Source organism: Hyla sarda, unplaced genomic scaffold (genome assembly GCF_029499605.1).
Source record: "Hyla sarda isolate aHylSar1 unplaced genomic scaffold, aHylSar1.hap1 scaffold_153, whole genome shotgun sequence".
Taxonomy (NCBI): Eukaryota; Metazoa; Chordata; class Amphibia; order Anura; family Hylidae; genus Hyla; species Hyla sarda.
The window spans coordinates 51,088-72,003 of NW_026608165.1; the positions used below are offsets into that span (position 1 = coordinate 51,088).

The 20,916-nt window shown below is 46.2% G+C and overlaps 8 non-coding genes and 1 pseudogene across 8 annotated transcripts; all 9 read left to right on the forward strand.

Moving 5' to 3' along the window:
* The first annotated feature begins 1,918 nt into the window (after positions 1-1,918).
* LOC130309608 (U2 spliceosomal RNA) lies at positions 1,919-2,109 on the forward strand. Its single transcript, XR_008858255.1, has one exon. It is a non-coding gene; the product is annotated as a U2 spliceosomal RNA (small nuclear RNA).
* Positions 2,110-4,210: 2,101 nt separating this feature from the next.
* Positions 4,211-4,401, forward strand: LOC130309609 (U2 spliceosomal RNA). The gene has a single exon (XR_008858256.1). It is a non-coding gene; the product is annotated as a U2 spliceosomal RNA (small nuclear RNA).
* Positions 4,402-6,488: 2,087 nt separating this feature from the next.
* On the forward strand, positions 6,489-6,679 carry LOC130309610 (U2 spliceosomal RNA). Its single transcript, XR_008858257.1, has one exon. It is a non-coding gene; the product is annotated as a U2 spliceosomal RNA (small nuclear RNA).
* A 2,104-nt stretch (positions 6,680-8,783) lies between these two features.
* Positions 8,784-8,974, forward strand: LOC130309611 (U2 spliceosomal RNA). Its single transcript, XR_008858258.1, has one exon. It is a non-coding gene; the product is annotated as a U2 spliceosomal RNA (small nuclear RNA).
* A 2,087-nt stretch (positions 8,975-11,061) lies between these two features.
* Positions 11,062-11,252, forward strand: LOC130309612 (U2 spliceosomal RNA). Its single transcript, XR_008858259.1, has one exon. It is a non-coding gene; the product is annotated as a U2 spliceosomal RNA (small nuclear RNA).
* Positions 11,253-13,337: 2,085 nt separating this feature from the next.
* Positions 13,338-13,528, forward strand: LOC130309613 (U2 spliceosomal RNA). The gene has a single exon (XR_008858260.1). It is a non-coding gene; the product is annotated as a U2 spliceosomal RNA (small nuclear RNA).
* A 2,102-nt stretch (positions 13,529-15,630) lies between these two features.
* LOC130309614 (U2 spliceosomal RNA) lies at positions 15,631-15,821 on the forward strand. Its single transcript, XR_008858261.1, has one exon. It is a non-coding gene; the product is annotated as a U2 spliceosomal RNA (small nuclear RNA).
* Positions 15,822-18,248: 2,427 nt separating this feature from the next.
* Positions 18,249-18,408, forward strand: LOC130309599 (U2 spliceosomal RNA; annotated as a pseudogene).
* Positions 18,409-19,100: 692 nt separating this feature from the next.
* LOC130309591 (U2 spliceosomal RNA) lies at positions 19,101-19,289 on the forward strand. Its single transcript, XR_008858247.1, has one exon. It is a non-coding gene; the product is annotated as a U2 spliceosomal RNA (small nuclear RNA).
* Positions 19,290-20,916: the final 1,627 nt, after the last annotated feature.

Sequence of the window (20,916 nt, forward strand, 5' to 3'; positions counted from 1 at the left end):
GTCCAGGCACAGGACTTCTGCTGCTGCTGACTAAATGGCCTCCTTAATTGGATCATTTGAGTAGCCAGCACACCTGTGCAGGTAGGGCATGACATGATAGGCAGCTGCCTTGATAGCGGGTGGGTGCTGAATGTTCCTAATTGACAAAATAAGATTAATGCTTATGAAGAAATATAAAATCTCATCCCTTCCCCAATATCGCGCCACACCCCTACCCCTTAATTCCCTGGTTGAACTTGATGGACATATGTCTTTTTTCGACCGTACTAACTATGTAACTATGTAACATAACATGGGGGGGGGGGGGGGGGGTCTCCTGGCTGTTCACACAGGTGTGTCATTGCTGTACATTGACCATGCATTGCTTCTGTGGTATTGCAAAGGCAAAGACAAATGCTTCCAGCCATCCATTGCACTAATGGATTGGTCATCAGCTGGCTGTCTATGTCCCGCATCAATATAGACCAAAGTACAGAGGGTTAGGCTATGCTATTGTGCACCTACCTGATGCATCAGAAGGTGCGAGGCCCTTGCTAAATTCTGTGCACAGACTTTGAGATCTATACTTTAGACTGTATCTAAACCTGCTCCAACATGGACTGACATTCTGGCCTACTTTCAGCCGATGCGACTTGTCTGTCGCTGAACAGTCGCTTTTTATGTATTCAGCACCTATGTATAATGTTGTAAAAATGCTCTAGAAGCTAAAGTCGCAGAAATGTCACACATATTTGGCCTGCAACTTTCTGTGCGACAAATTCAGACAGGAAAAATCAGTATAAATCCTTAGAAAATTATCCCCCAGTGTCTCCATCTGCTGGCGGTATTGAATAAGCATTGCTGCACTGATGGGGTATGCATTAGACGAAAAAAAAGAAGAAAAAGAAGAATAATACGCCCAGAAAAGAGGCGAAAAGGAGAAAAACGTAAAAAAACGTGAAAAAAAAGTAAGAGGAAGAGAAGGGAAAAAAAGGTGGAAATGGGTTTAAAAGTGATTTCGGCGGAGAAATATATATATATATATATATATATATATATATATATACGCGCACACACACACATATATATAAACGTATTCTCCGTTGAGATATTGCAGCCGCTGCTGTGTCCAGGCCCAGGAGCCTTAGCACTGTGCTGTGATGTCACTCAATACCACTGACATCACTAGGTGTAAACAACATCTCTCCTTTGCTGTGTATGTGACTATGGAGCTGTTTGGTGATGTCGTCTATTATGGCCTTCATAGAAGCAACAGGAGATTGTTGCATCCATCTAGAACCCTCAGAACTACAGTGCTATGATGTCACTCACTTCCACAGGCCTTGCAGAGTGTAAACAACAACAACCCAGCTTTGTTGTGTATGTAACCATAGGGATTTGTGATGTCACCTAGAACCTTCACAGCAGCGACAGCTTTATGAGGAGCATCAGCACTGCTCTGCCTGAGCAGAACCATCACCGCCATAGGTTGTCAAATAACCCGGATTTAACCCACACAGGTAAGTCCAATGGGGTGCAGGCATGTCCTCTATGCTTACAGCTTCCCGTGGGTGTTGGTTTGATACCGTTTGGGGACAGCCAAGGAGGCATCTGCAGGCAACAAAGGTAGGTGTGTGCTTGTGTGTGTGTTTCCTATGCAGATCCTAAGCCCAGTGTCACATGCAAGTAGGAGGAGTAAGAAGGGTTCCTGGCAAATCCGGGTTATGGATTGCATTTAAAAAGGCCCCGTGGGAGTGCAATGGGCCCCTGTCTTGCTGCTTAGCAATAATGGTATGGGTTTAGGTTCTGCTGTGTGTACTGGTGGTTGACTGCCCCCCAGCCCAGAGTGTGCATGGAAAATTGTCTGGCAGCCTCCCTGACAGCAAGCAGTGATAGTGCCCATGAAGGGCACCTTGTTGGGCCCGCCCCTTTCACGGTTATCGCTTCTCGGCCTTTTGGCTAAGATCAAGTGTAGTATCTGTTCTTATCAGTTTAATATCTGATACGTCCCCTATCTGGGGACCATATATTAAATGGATTTTTGAGAACGGGGGCCGATTTCGAAGCTTGCTTCCGTCGCCCTATGCATTGACCCGATATGGCAGTATCTTCGGGTACAGTGCACCACCCCCTTACAGGGTTAAAAAGAAAGATTCCTACTTTCATTGCTACCTGCTTGCTGGCTAGCCAGCTAGCCAGCCCTGTGGGCCTTGCTGCTGCTGCAGCCAAAAAACAAAAGGTGGTGCTGCTGCTGCTTCTGCTGCTTCTGCTTCTGCTTGTGTCTGGCCGCTGTTGGAGCGTCCAGGCACAGGACTTCTGCTGCTGCTGACTAAATGGCCTCCTTAATTGGATCATTTGAGTAGCCAGCACACCTGTGCAGGTAGGGCATGACATGATAGGCAGCTGCCTTGATAGCGGGTGGGTGCTGAATGTTCCTAATTGACAAAATAAGATTAATGCTTATGAAGAAATATAAAATCTCATCCCTTCCCCAATATCGCGCCACACCCCTACCCCTTAATTCCCTGGTTGAACTTGATGGACATATGTCTTTTTTCGACCGTACTAACTATGTAACTATGTAACATAACATGGGGGGGGGGGGGGGGTCTCCTGGCTGTTCACACAGGTGTGTCATTGCTGTACATTGACCATGCATTGCTTCTGTGGTATTGCAAAGGCAAAGACAAATGCTTCCAGCCATCCATTGCACTAATGGATTGGTCATCAGCTGGCTGTCTATGTCCCGCATCAATATAGACCAAAGTACAGAGGGTTAGGCTATGCTATTGTGCACCTACCTGATGCATCAGAAGGTGCGAGGCCCTTGCTAAATTCTGTGCACAGACTTTGAGATCTATACTTTAGACTGTATCTAAACCTGCTCCAACATGGACTGACATTCTGGCCTACTTTCAGCCGATGCGACTTGTCTGTCGCTGAACAGTCGCTTTTTATGTATTCAGCACCTATGTATAATGTTGTAAAAATGCTCTAGAAGCTAAAGTCGCAGAAATGTCACACATATTTGGCCTGCAACTTTCTGTGCGACAAATTCAGACAGGAAAAATCAGTATAAATCCTTAGAAAATTATCCCCCAGTGTCTCCATCTGCTGGCGGTATTGAATAAGCATTGCTGCACTGATGGGGTATGCATTAGACGAAAAAAAAGAAGAAAAAGAAGAATAATACGCCCAGAAAAGAGGCGAAAAGGAGAAAAACGTAAAAAAACGTGAAAAAAAAGTAAGAGGAAGAGAAGGGAAAAAAAGGTGGAAATGGGTTTAAAAGTGATTTCGGCGGAGAATATATATATATATATATATATATATATATATATATATATATATATACGCGCACACACACACATATATATAAACGTATTCTCCGTTGAGATATTGCAGCCGCTGCTGTGTCCAGGCCCAGGAGCCTTAGCACTGTGCTGTGATGTCACTCAATACCACTGACATCACTAGGTGTAAACAACATACAACATCTCTCCTTTGCTGTGTATGTGACTATGGAGCTGTTTGGTGATGTCGTCTATTATGGCCTTCATAGAAGCAACAGGAGATTGTTGCATCCATCTAGAACCCTCAGAACTACAGTGCTATGATGTCACTCACTTCCACAGGCCTTGCAGAGTGTAAACAACAACAACCCAGCTTTGTTGTGTATGTAACCATAGGGATTTGTGATGTCACCTAGAACCTTCACAGCAGCGACAGCTTTATGAGGAGCATCAGCACTGCTCTGCCTGAGCAGAACCATCACCGCCATAGGTTGTCAAATAACCCGGATTTAACCCACACAGGTAAGTCCAATGGGGTGCAGGCATGTCCTCTATGCTTACAGCTTCCCGTGGGTGTTGGTTTGATACCGTTTGGGGACAGCCAAGGAGGCATCTGCAGGCAACAAAGGTAGGTGTGTGCTTGTGTGTGTGTTTCCTATGCAGATCCTAAGCCCAGTGTCACATGCAAGTAGGAGGAGTAAGAAGGGTTCCTGGCAAATCCGGGTTATGGATTGCATTTAAAAAGGCCCCGTGGGAGTGCAATGGGCCCCTGTCTTGCTGCTTAGCAATAATGGTATGGGTTTAGGTTCTGCTGTGTGTACTGGTGGTTGACTGCCCCCCAGCCCAGAGTGTGCATGGAAAATTGTCTGGCAGCCTCCCTGACAGCAAGCAGTGATAGTGCCCATGAAGGGCACCTTGTTGGGCCCGCCCCTTTCACGGTTATCGCTTCTCGGCCTTTTGGCTAAGATCAAGTGTAGTATCTGTTCTTATCAGTTTAATATCTGATACGTCCCCTATCTGGGGACCATATATTAAATGGATTTTTGAGAACGGGGGCCGATTTCGAAGCTTGCTTCCGTCGCCCTATGCATTGACCCGATATGGCAGTATCTTCGGGTACAGTGCACCACCCCCTTACAGGGTTAAAAAGAAAGATTCCTACTTTCATTGCTACCTGCTTGCTGGCTAGCCAGCTAGCCAGCCCTGTGGGCCTTGCTGCTGCTGCAGCCAAAAAACAAAAGGTGGTGCTGCTGCTGCTTCTGCTGCTTCTGCTTCTGCTTGTGTCTGGCCGCTGTTGGAGCGTCCAGGCACAGGACTTCTGCTGCTGCTGACTAAATGGCCTCCTTAATTGGATCATTTGAGTAGCCAGCACACCTGTGCAGGTAGGGCATGACATGATAGGCAGCTGCCTTGATAGCGGGTGGGTGCTGAATGTTCCTAATTGACAAAATAAGATTAATGCTTATGAAGAAATATAAAATCTCATCCCTTCCCCAATATCGCGCCACACCCCTACCCCTTAATTCCCTGGTTGAACTTGATGGACATATGTCTTTTTTCGACCGTACTAACTATGTAACTATGTAACATAACATGGGGGGGGGGGGGGGGGGTCTCCTGGCTGTTCACACAGGTGTGTCATTGCTGTACATTGACCATGCATTGCTTCTGTGGTATTGCAAAGGCAAAGACAAATGCTTCCAGCCATCCATTGCACTAATGGATTGGTCATCAGCTGGCTGTCTATGTCCCGCATCAATATAGACCAAAGTACAGAGGGTTAGGCTATGCTATTGTGCACCTACCTGATGCATCAGAAGGTGCGAGGCCCTTGCTAAATTCTGTGCACAGACTTTGAGATCTATACTTTAGACTGTATCTAAACCTGCTCCAACATGGACTGACATTCTGGCCTACTTTCAGCCGATGCGACTTGTCTGTCGCTGAACAGTCGCTTTTTATGTATTCAGCACCTATGTATAATGTTGTAAAAATGCTCTAGAAGCTAAAGTCGCAGAAATGTCACACATATTTGGCCTGCAACTTTCTGTGCGACAAATTCAGACAGGAAAAATCAGTATAAATCCTTAGAAAATTATCCCCCAGTGTCTCCATCTGCTGGCGGTATTGAATAAGCATTGCTGCACTGATGGGGTATGCATTAGACGAAAAAAAAGAAGAAAAAGAAGAATAATACGCCCAGAAAAGAGGCGAAAAGGAGAAAAACGTAAAAAAACGTGAAAAAAAAGTAAGAGGAAGAGAAGGGAAAAAAAGGTGGAAATGGGTTTAAAAGTGATTTCGGCGGAGAAATATATATATATATATATATATATATATATATATATACGCGCACACACACACATAGATATAAACGTATTCTCCGTTGAGATATTGCAGCCGCTGCTGTGTCCAGGCCCAGGAGCCTTAGCACTGTGCTGTGATGTCACTCAATACCACTGACATCACTAGGTGTAAACAACATCTCTCCTTTGCTGTGTATGTGACTATGGAGCTGTTTGGTGATGTCGTCTATTATGGCCTTCATAGAAGCAACAGGAGATTGTTGCATCCATCTAGAACCCTCAGAACTACAGTGCTATGATGTCACTCACTTCCACAGGCCTTGCAGAGTGTAAACAACAACAACCCAGCTTTGTTGTGTATGTAACCATAGGGATTTGTGATGTCACCTAGAACCTTCACAGCAGCGACAGCTTTATGAGGAGCATCAGCACTGCTCTGCCTGAGCAGAACCATCACCGCCATAGGTTGTCAAATAACCCGGATTTAACCCACACAGGTAAGTCCAATGGGGTGCAGGCATGTCCTCTATGCTTACAGCTTCCCGTGGGTGTTGGTTTGATACCGTTTGGGGACAGCCAAGGAGGCATCTGCAGGCAACAAAGGTAGGTGTGTGCTTGTGTGTGTGTTTCCTATGCAGATCCTAAGCCCAGTGTCACATGCAAGTAGGAGGAGTAAGAAGGGTTCCTGGCAAATCCGGGTTATGGATTGCATTTAAAAAGGCCCCGTGGGAGTGCAATGGGCCCCTGTCTTGCTGCTTAGCAATAATGGTATGGGTTTAGGTTCTGCTGTGTGTACTGGTGGTTGACTGCCCCCCAGCCCAGAGTGTGCATGGAAAATTGTCTGGCAGCCTCCCTGACAGCAAGCAGTGATAGTGCCCATGAAGGGCACCTTGTTGGGCCCGCCCCTTTCACGGTTATCGCTTCTCGGCCTTTTGGCTAAGATCAAGTGTAGTATCTGTTCTTATCAGTTTAATATCTGATACGTCCCCTATCTGGGGACCATATATTAAATGGATTTTTGAGAACGGGGGCCGATTTCGAAGCTTGCTTCCGTCGCCCTATGCATTGACCCGATATGGCAGTATCTTCGGGTACAGTGCACCACCCCCTTACAGGGTTAAAAAGAAAGATTCCTACTTTCATTGCTACCTGCTTGCTGGCTAGCCAGCTAGCCAGCCCTGTGGGCCTTGCTGCTGCTGCAGCCAAAAAACAAAAGGTGGTGCTGCTGCTGCTTCTGCTGCTTCTGCTTCTGCTTGTGTCTGGCCGCTGTTGGAGCGTCCAGGCACAGGACTTCTGCTGCTGCTGACTAAATGGCCTCCTTAATTGGATCATTTGAGTAGCCAGCACACCTGTGCAGGTAGGGCATGACATGATAGGCAGCTGCCTTGATAGCGGGTGGGTGCTGAATGTTCCTAATTGACAAAATAAGATTAATGCTTATGAAGAAATATAAAATCTCATCCCTTCCCCAATATCGCGCCACACCCCTACCCCTTAATTCCCTGGTTGAACTTGATGGACATATGTCTTTTTTCGACCGTACTAACTATGTAACTATGTAACATAACATGGGGGGGGGGGGGGGGGGTCTCCTGGCTGTTCACACAGGTGTGTCATTGCTGTACATTGACCATGCATTGCTTCTGTGGTATTGCAAAGGCAAAGACAAATGCTTCCAGCCATCCATTGCACTAATGGATTGGTCATCAGCTGGCTGTCTATGTCCCGCATCAATATAGACCAAAGTACAGAGGGTTAGGCTATGCTATTGTGCACCTACCTGATGCATCAGAAGGTGCGAGGCCCTTGCTAAATTCTGTGCACAGACTTTGAGATCTATACTTTAGACTGTATCTAAACCTGCTCCAACATGGACTGACATTCTGGCCTACTTTCAGCCGATGCGACTTGTCTGTCGCTGAACAGTCGCTTTTTATGTATTCAGCACCTATGTATAATGTTGTAAAAATGCTCTAGAAGCTAAAGTCGCAGAAATGTCACACATATTTGGCCTGCAACTTTCTGTGCGACAAATTCAGACAGGAAAAATCAGTATAAATCCTTAGAAAATTATCCCCCAGTGTCTCCATCTGCTGGCGGTATTGAATAAGCATTGCTGCACTGATGGGGTATGCATTAGACGAAAAAAAAGAAGAAAAAGAAGAATAATACGCCCAGAAAAGAGGCGAAAAGGAGAAAAACGTAAAAAAACGTGAAAAAAAAGTAAGAGGAAGAGAAGGGAAAAAAAGGTGGAAATGGGTTTAAAAGTGATTTCGGCGGAGAAATATATATATATATATATATATATATATATATATATATATATATATACGCGCACACACACACATATATATAAACGTATTCTCCGTTGAGATATTGCAGCCGCTGCTGTGTCCAGGCCCAGGAGCCTTAGCACTGTGCTGTGATGTCACTCAATACCACTGACATCACTAGGTGTAAACAACATACAACATCTCTCCTTTGCTGTGTATGTGACTATGGAGCTGTTTGGTGATGTCGTCTATTATGGCCTTCATAGAAGCAACAGGAGATTGTTGCATCCATCTAGAACCCTCAGAACTACAGTGCTATGATGTCACTCACTTCCACAGGCCTTGCAGAGTGTAAACAACAACAACCCAGCTTTGTTGTGTATGTAACCATAGGGATTTGTGATGTCACCTAGAACCTTCACAGCAGCGACAGCTTTATGAGGAGCATCAGCACTGCTCTGCCTGAGCAGAACCATCACCGCCATAGGTTGTCAAATAACCCGGATTTAACCCACACAGGTAAGTCCAATGGGGTGCAGGCATGTCCTCTATGCTTACAGCTTCCCGTGGGTGTTGGTTTGATACCGTTTGGGGACAGCCAAGGAGGCATCTGCAGGCAACAAAGGTAGGTGTGTGCTTGTGTGTGTGTTTCCTATGCAGATCCTAAGCCCAGTGTCACATGCAAGTAGGAGGAGTAAGAAGGGTTCCTGGCAAATCCGGGTTATGGATTGCATTTAAAAAGGCCCCGTGGGAGTGCAATGGGCCCCTGTCTTGCTGCTTAGCAATAATGGTATGGGTTTAGGTTCTGCTGTGTGTACTGGTGGTTGACTGCCCCCCAGCCCAGAGTGTGCATGGAAAATTGTCTGGCAGCCTCCCTGACAGCAAGCAGTGATAGTGCCCATGAAGGGCACCTTGTTGGGCCCGCCCCTTTCACGGTTATCGCTTCTCGGCCTTTTGGCTAAGATCAAGTGTAGTATCTGTTCTTATCAGTTTAATATCTGATACGTCCCCTATCTGGGGACCATATATTAAATGGATTTTTGAGAACGGGGGCCGATTTCGAAGCTTGCTTCCGTCGCCCTATGCATTGACCCGATATGGCAGTATCTTCGGGTACAGTGCACCACCCCCTTACAGGGTTAAAAAGAAAGATTCCTACTTTCATTGCTACCTGCTTGCTGGCTAGCCAGCTAGCCAGCCCTGTGGGCCTTGCTGCTGCTGCAGCCAAAAAACAAAAGGTGGTGCTGCTGCTGCTTCTGCTGCTTCTGCTTCTGCTTGTGTCTGGCCGCTGTTGGAGCGTCCAGGCACAGGACTTCTGCTGCTGCTGACTAAATGGCCTCCTTAATTGGATCATTTGAGTAGCCAGCACACCTGTGCAGGTAGGGCATGACATGATAGGCAGCTGCCTTGATAGCGGGTGGGTGCTGAATGTTCCTAATTGACAAAATAAGATTAATGCTTATGAAGAAATATAAAATCTCATCCCTTCCCCAATATCGCGCCACACCCCTACCCCTTAATTCCCTGGTTGAACTTGATGGACATATGTCTTTTTTCGACCGTACTAACTATGTAACTATGTAACATAACATGGGGGGGGGGGGGGGGGGTCTCCTGGCTGTTCACACAGGTGTGTCATTGCTGTACATTGACCATGCATTGCTTCTGTGGTATTGCAAAGGCAAAGACAAATGCTTCCAGCCATCCATTGCACTAATGGATTGGTCATCAGCTGGCTGTCTATGTCCCGCATCAATATAGACCAAAGTACAGAGGGTTAGGCTATGCTATTGTGCACCTACCTGATGCATCAGAAGGTGCGAGGCCCTTGCTAAATTCTGTGCACAGACTTTGAGATCTATACTTTAGACTGTATCTAAACCTGCTCCAACATGGACTGACATTCTGGCCTACTTTCAGCCGATGCGACTTGTCTGTCGCTGAACAGTCGCTTTTTATGTATTCAGCACCTATGTATAATGTTGTAAAAATGCTCTAGAAGCTAAAGTCGCAGAAATGTCACACATATTTGGCCTGCAACTTTCTGTGCGACAAATTCAGACAGGAAAAATCAGTATAAATCCTTAGAAAATTATCCCCCAGTGTCTCCATCTGCTGGCGGTATTGAATAAGCATTGCTGCACTGATGGGGTATGCATTAGACGAAAAAAAAGAAGAAAAAGAAGAATAATACGCCCAGAAAAGAGGCGAAAAGGAGAAAAACGTAAAAAAACGTGAAAAAAAAGTAAGAGGAAGAGAAGGGAAAAAAAGGTGGAAATGGGTTTAAAAGTGATTTCGGCGGAGAAATATATATATATATATATATATATATATATATATATACGCGCACACACACACATAGATATAAACGTATTCTCCGTTGAGATATTGCAGCCGCTGCTGTGTCCAGGCCCAGGAGCCTTAGCACTGTGCTGTGATGTCACTCAATACCACTGACATCACTAGGTGTAAACAACATCTCTCCTTTGCTGTGTATGTGACTATGGAGCTGTTTGGTGATGTCGTCTATTATGGCCTTCATAGAAGCAACAGGAGATTGTTGCATCCATCTAGAACCCTCAGAACTACAGTGCTATGATGTCACTCACTTCCACAGGCCTTGCAGAGTGTAAACAACAACAACCCAGCTTTGTTGTGTATGTAACCATAGGGATTTGTGATGTCACCTAGAACCTTCACAGCAGCGACAGCTTTATGAGGAGCATCAGCACTGCTCTGCCTGAGCAGAACCATCACCGCCATAGGTTGTCAAATAACCCGGATTTAACCCACACAGGTAAGTCCAATGGGGTGCAGGCATGTCCTCTATGCTTACAGCTTCCCGTGGGTGTTGGTTTGATACCGTTTGGGGACAGCCAAGGAGGCATCTGCAGGCAACAAAGGTAGGTGTGTGCTTGTGTGTGTGTTTCCTATGCAGATCCTAAGCCCAGTGTCACATGCAAGTAGGAGGAGTAAAAAGGGTTCCTGGCAAATCCGGGTTATGGATTGCATTTAAAAAGGCCCCGTGGGAGTGCAATGGGCCCCTGTCTTGCTGCTTAGCAATAATGGTATGGGTTTAGGTTCTGCTGTGTGTACTGGTGGTTGACTGCCCCCCAGCCCAGAGTGTGCATGGAAAATTGTCTGGCAGCCTCCCTGACAGCAAGCAGTGATAGTGCCCATGAAGGGCACCTTGTTGGGCCCGCCCCTTTCACGGTTATCGCTTCTCGGCCTTTTGGCTAAGATCAAGTGTAGTATCTGTTCTTATCAGTTTAATATCTGATACGTCCCCTATCTGGGGACCATATATTAAATGGATTTTTGAGAACGGGGGCCGATTTCGAAGCTTGCTTCCGTCGCCCTATGCATTGACCCGATATGGCAGTATCTTCGGGTACAGTGCACCACCCCCTTACAGGGTTAAAAAGAAAGATTCCTACTTTCATTGCTACCTGCTTGCTGGCTAGCCAGCTAGCCAGCCCTGTGGGCCTTGCTGCTGCTGCAGCCAAAAAACAAAAGGTGGTGCTGCTGCTGCTTCTGCTGCTTCTGCTTCTGCTTGTGTCTGGCCGCTGTTGGAGCGTCCAGGCACAGGACTTCTGCTGCTGCTGACTAAATGGCCTCCTTAATTGGATCATTTGAGTAGCCAGCACACCTGTGCAGGTAGGGCATGACATGATAGGCAGCTGCCTTGATAGCGGGTGGGTGCTGAATGTTCCTAATTGACAAAATAAGATTAATGCTTATGAAGAAATATAAAATCTCATCCCTTCCCCAATATCGCGCCACACCCCTACCCCTTAATTCCCTGGTTGAACTTGATGGACATATGTCTTTTTTCGACCGTACTAACTATGTAACTATGTAACATAACATGGGGGGGGGGGGGGGGGGTCTCCTGGCTGTTCACACAGGTGTGTCATTGCTGTACATTGACCATGCATTGCTTCTGTGGTATTGCAAAGGCAAAGACAAATGCTTCCAGCCATCCATTGCACTAATGGATTGGTCATCAGCTGGCTGTCTATGTCCCGCATCAATATAGACCAAAGTACAGAGGGTTAGGCTATGCTATTGTGCACCTACCTGATGCATCAGAAGGTGCGAGGCCCTTGCTAAATTCTGTGCACAGACTTTGAGATCTATACTTTAGACTGTATCTAAACCTGCTCCAACATGGACTGACATTCTGGCCTACTTTCAGCCGATGCGACTTGTCTGTCGCTGAACAGTCGCTTTTTATGTATTCAGCACCTATGTATAATGTTGTAAAAATGCTCTAGAAGCTAAAGTCGCAGAAATGTCACACATATTTGGCCTGCAACTTTCTGTGCGACAAATTCAGACAGGAAAAATCAGTATAAATCCTTAGAAAATTATCCCCCAGTGTCTCCATCTGCTGGCGGTATTGAATAAGCATTGCTGCACTGATGGGGTATGCATTAGACGAAAAAAAAGAAGAAAAAGAAGAATAATACGCCCAGAAAAGAGGCGAAAAGGAGAAAAACGTAAAAAAACGTGAAAAAAAAGTAAGAGGAAGAGAAGGGAAAAAAAGGTGGAAATGGGTTTAAAAGTGATTTCGGCGGAGAAATATATATATATATATATATATATATATATATATACGCGCACACACACACATAGATATAAACGTATTCTCCGTTGAGATATTGCAGCCGCTGCTGTGTCCAGGCCCAGGAGCCTTAGCACTGTGCTGTGATGTCACTCAATACCACTGACATCACTAGGTGTAAACAACATCTCTCCTTTGCTGTGTATGTGACTATGGAGCTGTTTGGTGATGTCGTCTATTATGGCCTTCATAGAAGCAACAGGAGATTGTTGCATCCATCTAGAACCCTCAGAACTACAGTGCTATGATGTCACTCACTTCCACAGGCCTTGCAGAGTGTAAACAACAACAACCCAGCTTTGTTGTGTATGTAACCATAGGGATTTGTGATGTCACCTAGAACCTTCACAGCAGCGACAGCTTTATGAGGAGCATCAGCACTGCTCTGCCTGAGCAGAACCATCACCGCCATAGGTTGTCAAATAACCCGGATTTAACCCACACAGGTAAGTCCAATGGGGTGCAGGCATGTCCTCTATGCTTACAGCTTCCCGTGGGTGTTGGTTTGATACCGTTTGGGGACAGCCAAGGAGGCATCTGCAGGCAACAAAGGTAGGTGTGTGCTTGTGTGTGTGTTTCCTATGCAGATCCTAAGCCCAGTGTCACATGCAAGTAGGAGGAGTAAGAAGGGTTCCTGGCAAATCCGGGTTATGGATTGCATTTAAAAAGGCCCCGTGGGAGTGCAATGGGCCCCTGTCTTGCTGCTTAGCAATAATGGTATGGGTTTAGGTTCTGCTGTGTGTACTGGTGGTTGACTGCCCCCCAGCCCAGAGTGTGCATGGAAAATTGTCTGGCAGCCTCCCTGACAGCAAGCAGTGATAGTGCCCATGAAGGGCACCTTGTTGGGCCCGCCCCTTTCACGGTTATCGCTTCTCGGCCTTTTGGCTAAGATCAAGTGTAGTATCTGTTCTTATCAGTTTAATATCTGATACGTCCCCTATCTGGGGACCATATATTAAATGGATTTTTGAGAACGGGGGCCGATTTCGAAGCTTGCTTCCGTCGCCCTATGCATTGACCCGATATGGCAGTATCTTCGGGTACAGTGCACCACCCCCTTACAGGGTTAAAAAGAAAGATTCCTACTTTCATTGCTACCTGCTTGCTGGCTAGCCAGCTAGCCAGCCCTGTGGGCCTTGCTGCTGCTGCAGCCAAAAAACAAAAGGTGGTGCTGCTGCTGCTTCTGCTGCTTCTGCTTCTGCTTGTGTCTGGCCGCTGTTGGAGCGTCCAGGCACAGGACTTCTGCTGCTGCTGACTAAATGGCCTCCTTAATTGGATCATTTGAGTAGCCAGCACACCTGTGCAGGTAGGGCATGACATGATAGGCAGCTGCCTTGATAGCGGGTGGGTGCTGAATGTTCCTAATTGACAAAATAAGATTAATGCTTATGAAGAAATATAAAATCTCATCCCTTCCCCAATATCGCGCCACACCCCTACCCCTTAATTCCCTGGTTGAACTTGATGGACATATGTCTTTTTTCGACCGTACTAACTATGTAACTATGTAACATAACATGGGGGGGGGGGGGGGGGGGTCTCCTGGCTGTTCACACAGGTGTGTCATTGCTGTACATTGACCATGCATTGCTTCTGTGGTATTGCAAAGGCAAAGACAAATGCTTCCAGCCATCCATTGCACTAATGGATTGGTCATCAGCTGGCTGTCTATGTCCCGCATCAATATAGACCAAAGTACAGAGGGTTAGGCTATGCTATTGTGCACCTACCTGATGCATCAGAAGGTGCGAGGCCCTTGCTAAATTCTGTGCACAGACTTTGAGATCTATACTTTAGACTGTATCTAAACCTGCTCCAACATGGACTGACATTCTGGCCTACTTTCAGCCGATGCGACTTGTCTGTCGCTGAACAGTCGCTTTTTATGTATTCAGCACCTATGTATAATGTTGTAAAAATGCTCTAGAAGCTAAAGTCGCAGAAATGTCACACATATTTGGCCTGCAACTTTCTGTGCGACAAATTCAGACAGGAAAAATCAGTATAAATCCTTAGAAAATTATCCCCCAGTGTCTCCATCTGCTGGCGGTATTGAATAAGCATTGCTGCACTGATGGGGTATGCATTAGACGAAAAAAAAGAAGAAAAAGAAGAATAATACGCCCAGAAAAGAGGCGAAAAGGAGAAAAACGTAAAAAAACGTGAAAAAAAAGTAAGAGGAAGAGAAGGGAAAAAAAGGTGGAAATGGGTTTAAAAGTGATTTCGGCGGAGAATATATATATATATATATATATATATATATATATATATATATATACGCGCACACACACACATATATATAAACGTATTCTCCGTTGAGATATTGCAGCCGCTGCTGTGTCCAGGCCCAGGAGCCTTAGCACTGTGCTGTGATGTCACTCAATACCACTGACATCACTAGGTGTAAACAACATACAACATCTCTCCTTTGCTGTGTATGTGACTATGGAGCTGTTTGGTGATGTCGTCTATTATGGCCTTCATAGAAGCAACAGGAGATTGTTGCATCCATCTAGAACCCTCAGAACTACAGTGCTATGATGTCACTCACTTCCACAGGCCTTGCAGAGTGTAAACAACAACAACCCAGCTTTGTTGTGTATGTAACCATAGGGATTTGTGATGTCACCTAGAACCTTCACAGCAGCGACAGCTTTATGAGGAGCATCAGCACTGCTCTGCCTGAGCAGAACCATCACCGCCATAGGTTGTCAAATAACCCGGATTTAACCCACACAGGTAAGTCCAATGGGGTGCAGGCATGTCCTCTATGCTTACAGCTTCCCGTGGGTGTTGGTTTGATACCGTTTGGGGACAGCCAAGGAGGCATCTGCAGGCAACAAAGGTAGGTGTGTGCTTGTGTGTGTGTTTCCTATGCAGATCCTAAGCCCAGTGTCACATGCAAGTAGGAGGAGTAAGAAGGGTTCCTGGCAAATCCGGGTTATGGATTGCATTTAAAAAGGCCCCGTGGGAGTGCAATGGGCCCCTGTCTTGCTGCTTAGCAATAATGGTATGGGTTTAGGTTCTGCTGTGTGTACTGGTGGTTGACTGCCCCCCAGCCCAGAGTGTGCATGGAAAATTGTCTGGCAGCCTCCCTGACAGCAAGCAGTGATAGTGCCCATGAAGGGCACCTTGTTGGGCCCGCCCCTTTCACGGTTATCGCTTCTCGGCCTTTTGGCTAAGATCAAGTGTAGTATCTGTTCTTATCAGTTTAATATCTGATACGTCCCCTATCTGGGGACCATATATTAAATGGATTTTTGAGAACGGGGGCCGATTTCGAAGCTTGCTTCCGTCGCCCTATGCATTGACCCGATATGGCAGTATCTTCGGGTACAGTGCACCACCCCCTTACAGGGTTAAAAAGAAAGATTCCTACTTTCATTGCTACCTGCTTGCTGGCTAGCCAGCTAGCCAGCCCTGTGGGCCTTGCTGCTGCTGCAGCCAAAAAACAAAAGGTGGTGCTGCTGCTGCTTCTGCTGCTTCTGCTTCTGCTTGTGTCTGGCCGCTGTTGGAGCGTCCAGGCACAGGACTTCTGCTGCTGCTGACTAAATGGCCTCCTTAATTGGATCATTTGAGTAGCCAGCACACCTGTGCAGGTAGGGCATGACATGATAGGCAGCTGCCTTGATAGCGGGTGGGTGCTGAATGTTCCTAATTGACAAAATAAGATTAATGCTTATGAAGAAATATAAAATCTCATCCCTTCCCCAATATCGCGCCACACCCCTACCCCTTAATTCCCTGGTTGAACTTGATGGACATATGTCTTTTTTCGACCGTACTAACTATGTAACTATGTAACATAACATGGGGGGGGGGGGGGGGGGGTCTCCTGGGGCTGTTCACACAGGTGTGTCATTGCTGTACATTGACCATGCATTGCTTCTGTGGTATTGCAAAGGCAAAGACAAATGCTTCCAGCCATCCATTGCACTAATGGATTGGTCATCAGCTGGCTGTCTATGTCCCGCATCAATATAGACCAAAGTACAGAGGGTTAGGCTATGCTATTGTGCACCTACCTGATGCATCAGAAGGTGCGAGGCCCTTGCTAAATTCTGTGCACAGACTTTGAGATCTATACTTTAGACTGTATCTAAACCTGCTCCAACATGGACTGACATTCTGGCCTACTTTCAGCCGATGCGACTTGTCTGTCGCTGAACAGTCGCTTTTTATGTATTCAGCACCTATGTATAATGTTGTAAAAATGCTCTAGAAGCTAAAGTCGCAGAAATGTCACACATATTTGGCCTGCAACTTTCTGTGCGACAAATTCAGACAGGAAAAATCAGTATAAATCCTTAGAAAATTATCCCCCAGTGTCTCCATCTGCTGGCGGTATTGAATAAGCATTGCTGCACTGATGGGGTATGCATTAGACGAAAAAAAAGAAGAAAAAGAAGAATAATACGCCCAGAAAAGAGGCGAAAAGGAGAAAAACGTAAAAAAACGTGAAAAAAAAGTAAGAGGAAGAGAAGGGAAAAAAAGGTGGAAATGGGTTTAAAAGTGATTTCGGTGGAGAAATATATATATATATATATATATATATATATATATATATATATAGAAATTCAGAAGGGATACAGCACCAAATAGCTGAGGACTCAGGCTGGTAGATGGAGCAAGGTTTTATTTGCCATCCATGTGCAACGTTTCGGCAATAAACTGCCTTTTTCAAGCTTGAAAAAGGCAGTTTATTGCCGAAACGTTGCACATGGATGGCAAATAAAACCTTGCTCCATCTACCAGCCTGAGTCCTCAGCTATTTGGTGCTGTATCCCTTCTGAATTTCTGCATGCTTTTCCGGGTTGGCATTCCCGGATGATCACCTGCACATGCTGATTTGATCGGTGCTGTCTCCCCCCATCATCCACATATATATATATATATATATATACGCGCACACACACACATATATATAAACGTATTCTCCGTTGAGATATTGCAGCCGCTGCTGTGTCCAGGCCCAGGAGCCTTAGCACTGTGCTGTGATGTCACTCAATACCACTGACATCACTAGGTGTAAACAACATCTCTCCTTTGCTGTGTATGTGACTATGGAGCTGTTTGGTGATGTCGTCTATTATGGCCTTCATAGAAGCAACAGGAGATTGTTGCATCCATCTAGAACCCTCAGAACTACAGTGCTATGATGTCACTCACTTCCACAGGCCTTGCAGAGTGTAAACAACAACAACCCAGCTTTGTTATGTATGTAACCATAGGGATTTGTGATGTCACCTAGAACCTTCACAGCAGCGACAGCTTTATGAGGAGCATCAGCACTGCTCTGCCTGAGCAGAACCATCACCGCCATAGGTTGTCAAATAACCCGGATTTAACCCACACAGGTAAGTCCAATGGGGTGCAGGCATGTCCTCTATGCTTACAGCTTCCCGTGGGTGTTGGTTTGATACCGTTTGGGGACAGCCAAGGAGGCATCTGCAGGCAACAAAGGTAGGTGTGTGCTTGTGTGTGTGTTTCCTATGCAGATCCTAAGCCCAGTGTCACATGCAAGTAGGAGGAGTAAGAAGGGTTCCTGGCAAATCCGGGTTATGGATTGCATTTAAAAAGGCCCCGTGGGAGTGCAATGGGCCCCTGTCTTGCTGCTTAGCAATAATGGTATGGGTTTAGGTTCTGCTGTGTGTACTGGTGGTTGACTGCCCCCCAGCCCAGAGTGTGCATGGAAAATTGTCTGGCAGCCTCCCTGACAGCAAGCAGTGATAGTGCCCATGAAGGGCACCTTGTTGGGCCCGCCCCTTTCACGGTTATCGCTTCTCGGCCTTTTGGCTAAGATCAAGTGTAGTATCTGTTCTTATCAGTTTTCATGCTGGTGGGGATGGGTGCTGCATGGAGGATGCAGGTGTACCAGGGCTTTCCGGGGCTGGTTCTGAGGAATCAGCTCGACGGCTGCCCCGATGTGACCTGTTCCCTCCGGGTCTCGCCATGAGGCTGAGAGGGTCTAGAGCCGAGGTACTTTGTGCCTCGGGGAGTGGTGACCCCGAGGTGCCGAAACTCACTGGGAGAATAGGCTCACTGAGTTGAAGCACGGGCACCATAATCTCTTCACCTTGTGGCACTCACCTCTTGATTCCCGGCCTTCTGGCTAGGATCAGAGAAATTTTTATAGATCCGGCCGGATGTCCGGGCAGTATATCTGCACACATTCACTTATTTATTTATTTTTTGTCTCACTGTGTCACTTTTTGCGTGTTGTGTGTTCACAGGATTTGTCAGGATGCGGTAGCCCTTCTGGGTGTCCCTCCTGGCGGTCTAGGGGAGGTGTGTGTGGCCATTAGGTTCCGCACCTCCCTGCAAACACCCCGGGTACTCCTGCTTCGCAGGGTACCTACCGTAATCGGCTCTGCGGGCAGATACCTTGGCTAACGCCAAGGGGGATGCCGGGAGCATTTGTGGTCTCCTAGTAGCTTCGGCGAAAAGGGACATCGAACCTGGAACCTCGCAGGTACCTTTTGGTCCGGAGGCGAAGGGTAAGGTTTGTTGGGGGGCCTCTCTCCTATCGGAGAAGGGCTTGCGATAGACCGCATCCTTTGTGCACGTTTTTTTTTAGTGTAACACGTTTGCACTTTTCTTGCACTTTGGGTGAATCGAAAGCACGTTCCTCGGCTTTAGATAAAAAAAAAAAAAAAAAAAAAAATCTGTTCTTATCAGTTTAATATCTGATACGTCCCCTATCTGGGGACCATATATTAAATGGATTTTTGAGAACGGGGGCCGATTTCGAAGCTTGCTTCCGTCGCCCTATGCATTGACCCGATATGGCAGTATCTTCGGGTACAGTGCACCACCCCCTTACAGGGTTAAAAAGAAAGATTCCTACTTTCATTGCTACCTGCTTGCTGGCTAGCCAGCTAGCCAGCCCTGTGGGCCTTGCTGCTGCTGCAGCCAAAAAACAAAAGGTGGTGCTGCTGCTGCTTCTGCTGCTGCTTGTGTCTGGCCGCTGTTGGAGCGTCCAGGCACAGGACTTCTGCTGCTGCTGACTAAATGGCCTCCTTAATTGGATCATTTGAGTAGCCAGCACACCTGTGCAGGTAGGGCATGACATGATAGGCAGCTGCCTTGATAGCGGGTGGGTGCTGAATGTTCCTAATTGACAAAATAAGATTAATGCTTATGAAGAAATATAAAATCTCATCCCTTCCCCAATATCGCGCCACACCCCTACCCCTTAATTCCCTGGTTGAACTTGATGGACATATGTCTTTTTTCGACCGTACTAACTATGTAACTATGTAACATAACATGGGGGGGGGGGGGGGGGGTCTCCTGGCTGTTCACACAGGTGTGTCATTGCTGTACATTGACCATGCATTGCTTCTGTGGTATTGCAAAGGCAAAGACAAATGCTTCCAGCCATCCATTGCACTAATGGATTGGTCATCAGCTGGCTGTCTATGTCCCGCATCAATATAGACCAAAGTACAGAGGGTTAGGCTATGCTATTGTGCACCTACCTGATGCATCAGAAGGTGCGAGGCCCTTGCTAAATTCTGTGCACAGACTTTGAGATCTATACTTTAGACTGTATCTAAACCTGCTCCAACATGGACTGACATTCTGGCCTACTTTCAGCCGATGCGACTTGTCTGTCGCTGAACAGTCGCTTTTTATGTATTCAGCACCTATGTATAATGTTGTAAAAATGCTCTAGAAGCTAAAGTCGCAGAAATGTCACACATATTTGGCCTGCAACTTTCTGTGCGACAAATTCAGACAGGAAAAATCAGTATAAATCCTTAGAAAATTATCCCCCAGTGTCTCCATCTGCTGGCGGTATTGAATAAGCATTGCTGCACTGATGGGGTATGCATTAGACGAAAAAAAAGAAGAAAAAGAAGAATAATACGCCCAGAAAAGAGGCGAAAAGGAGAAAAACGTAAAAAAACGTGAAAAAAAAGTAAGAGGAAGAGAAGGGAAAAAAAGGTGGAAATGGGTTTAAAAGTGATTTCGGCGGAGAAATATATATATATATATATATATATATATATATATATATATATATACGCGCACACACACACATATATATAAACGTATTCTCCGTTGAGATATTGCAGCCGCTGCTGTGTCCAGGCCCAGGAGCCTTAGCACTGTGCTGTGATGTCACTCAATACCACTGACATCACTAGGTGTAAACAACATCTCTCCTTTGCTGTGTATGTGACTATGGAGCTGTTTGGTGATGTCGTCTATTATGGCCTTCATAGAAGCAACAGGAGATTGTTGCATCCATCTAGAACCCTCAGAACTACAGTGCTATGATGTCACTCACTTCCACAGGCCTTGCAGAGTGTAAACAACAACAACCCAGCTTTGTTGTGTATGTAACCATAGGGATTTGTGATGTCACCTAGAACCTTCACAGCAGCGACAGCTTTATGAGGAGCATCAGCACTGCTCTGCCTGAGCAGAACCATCAC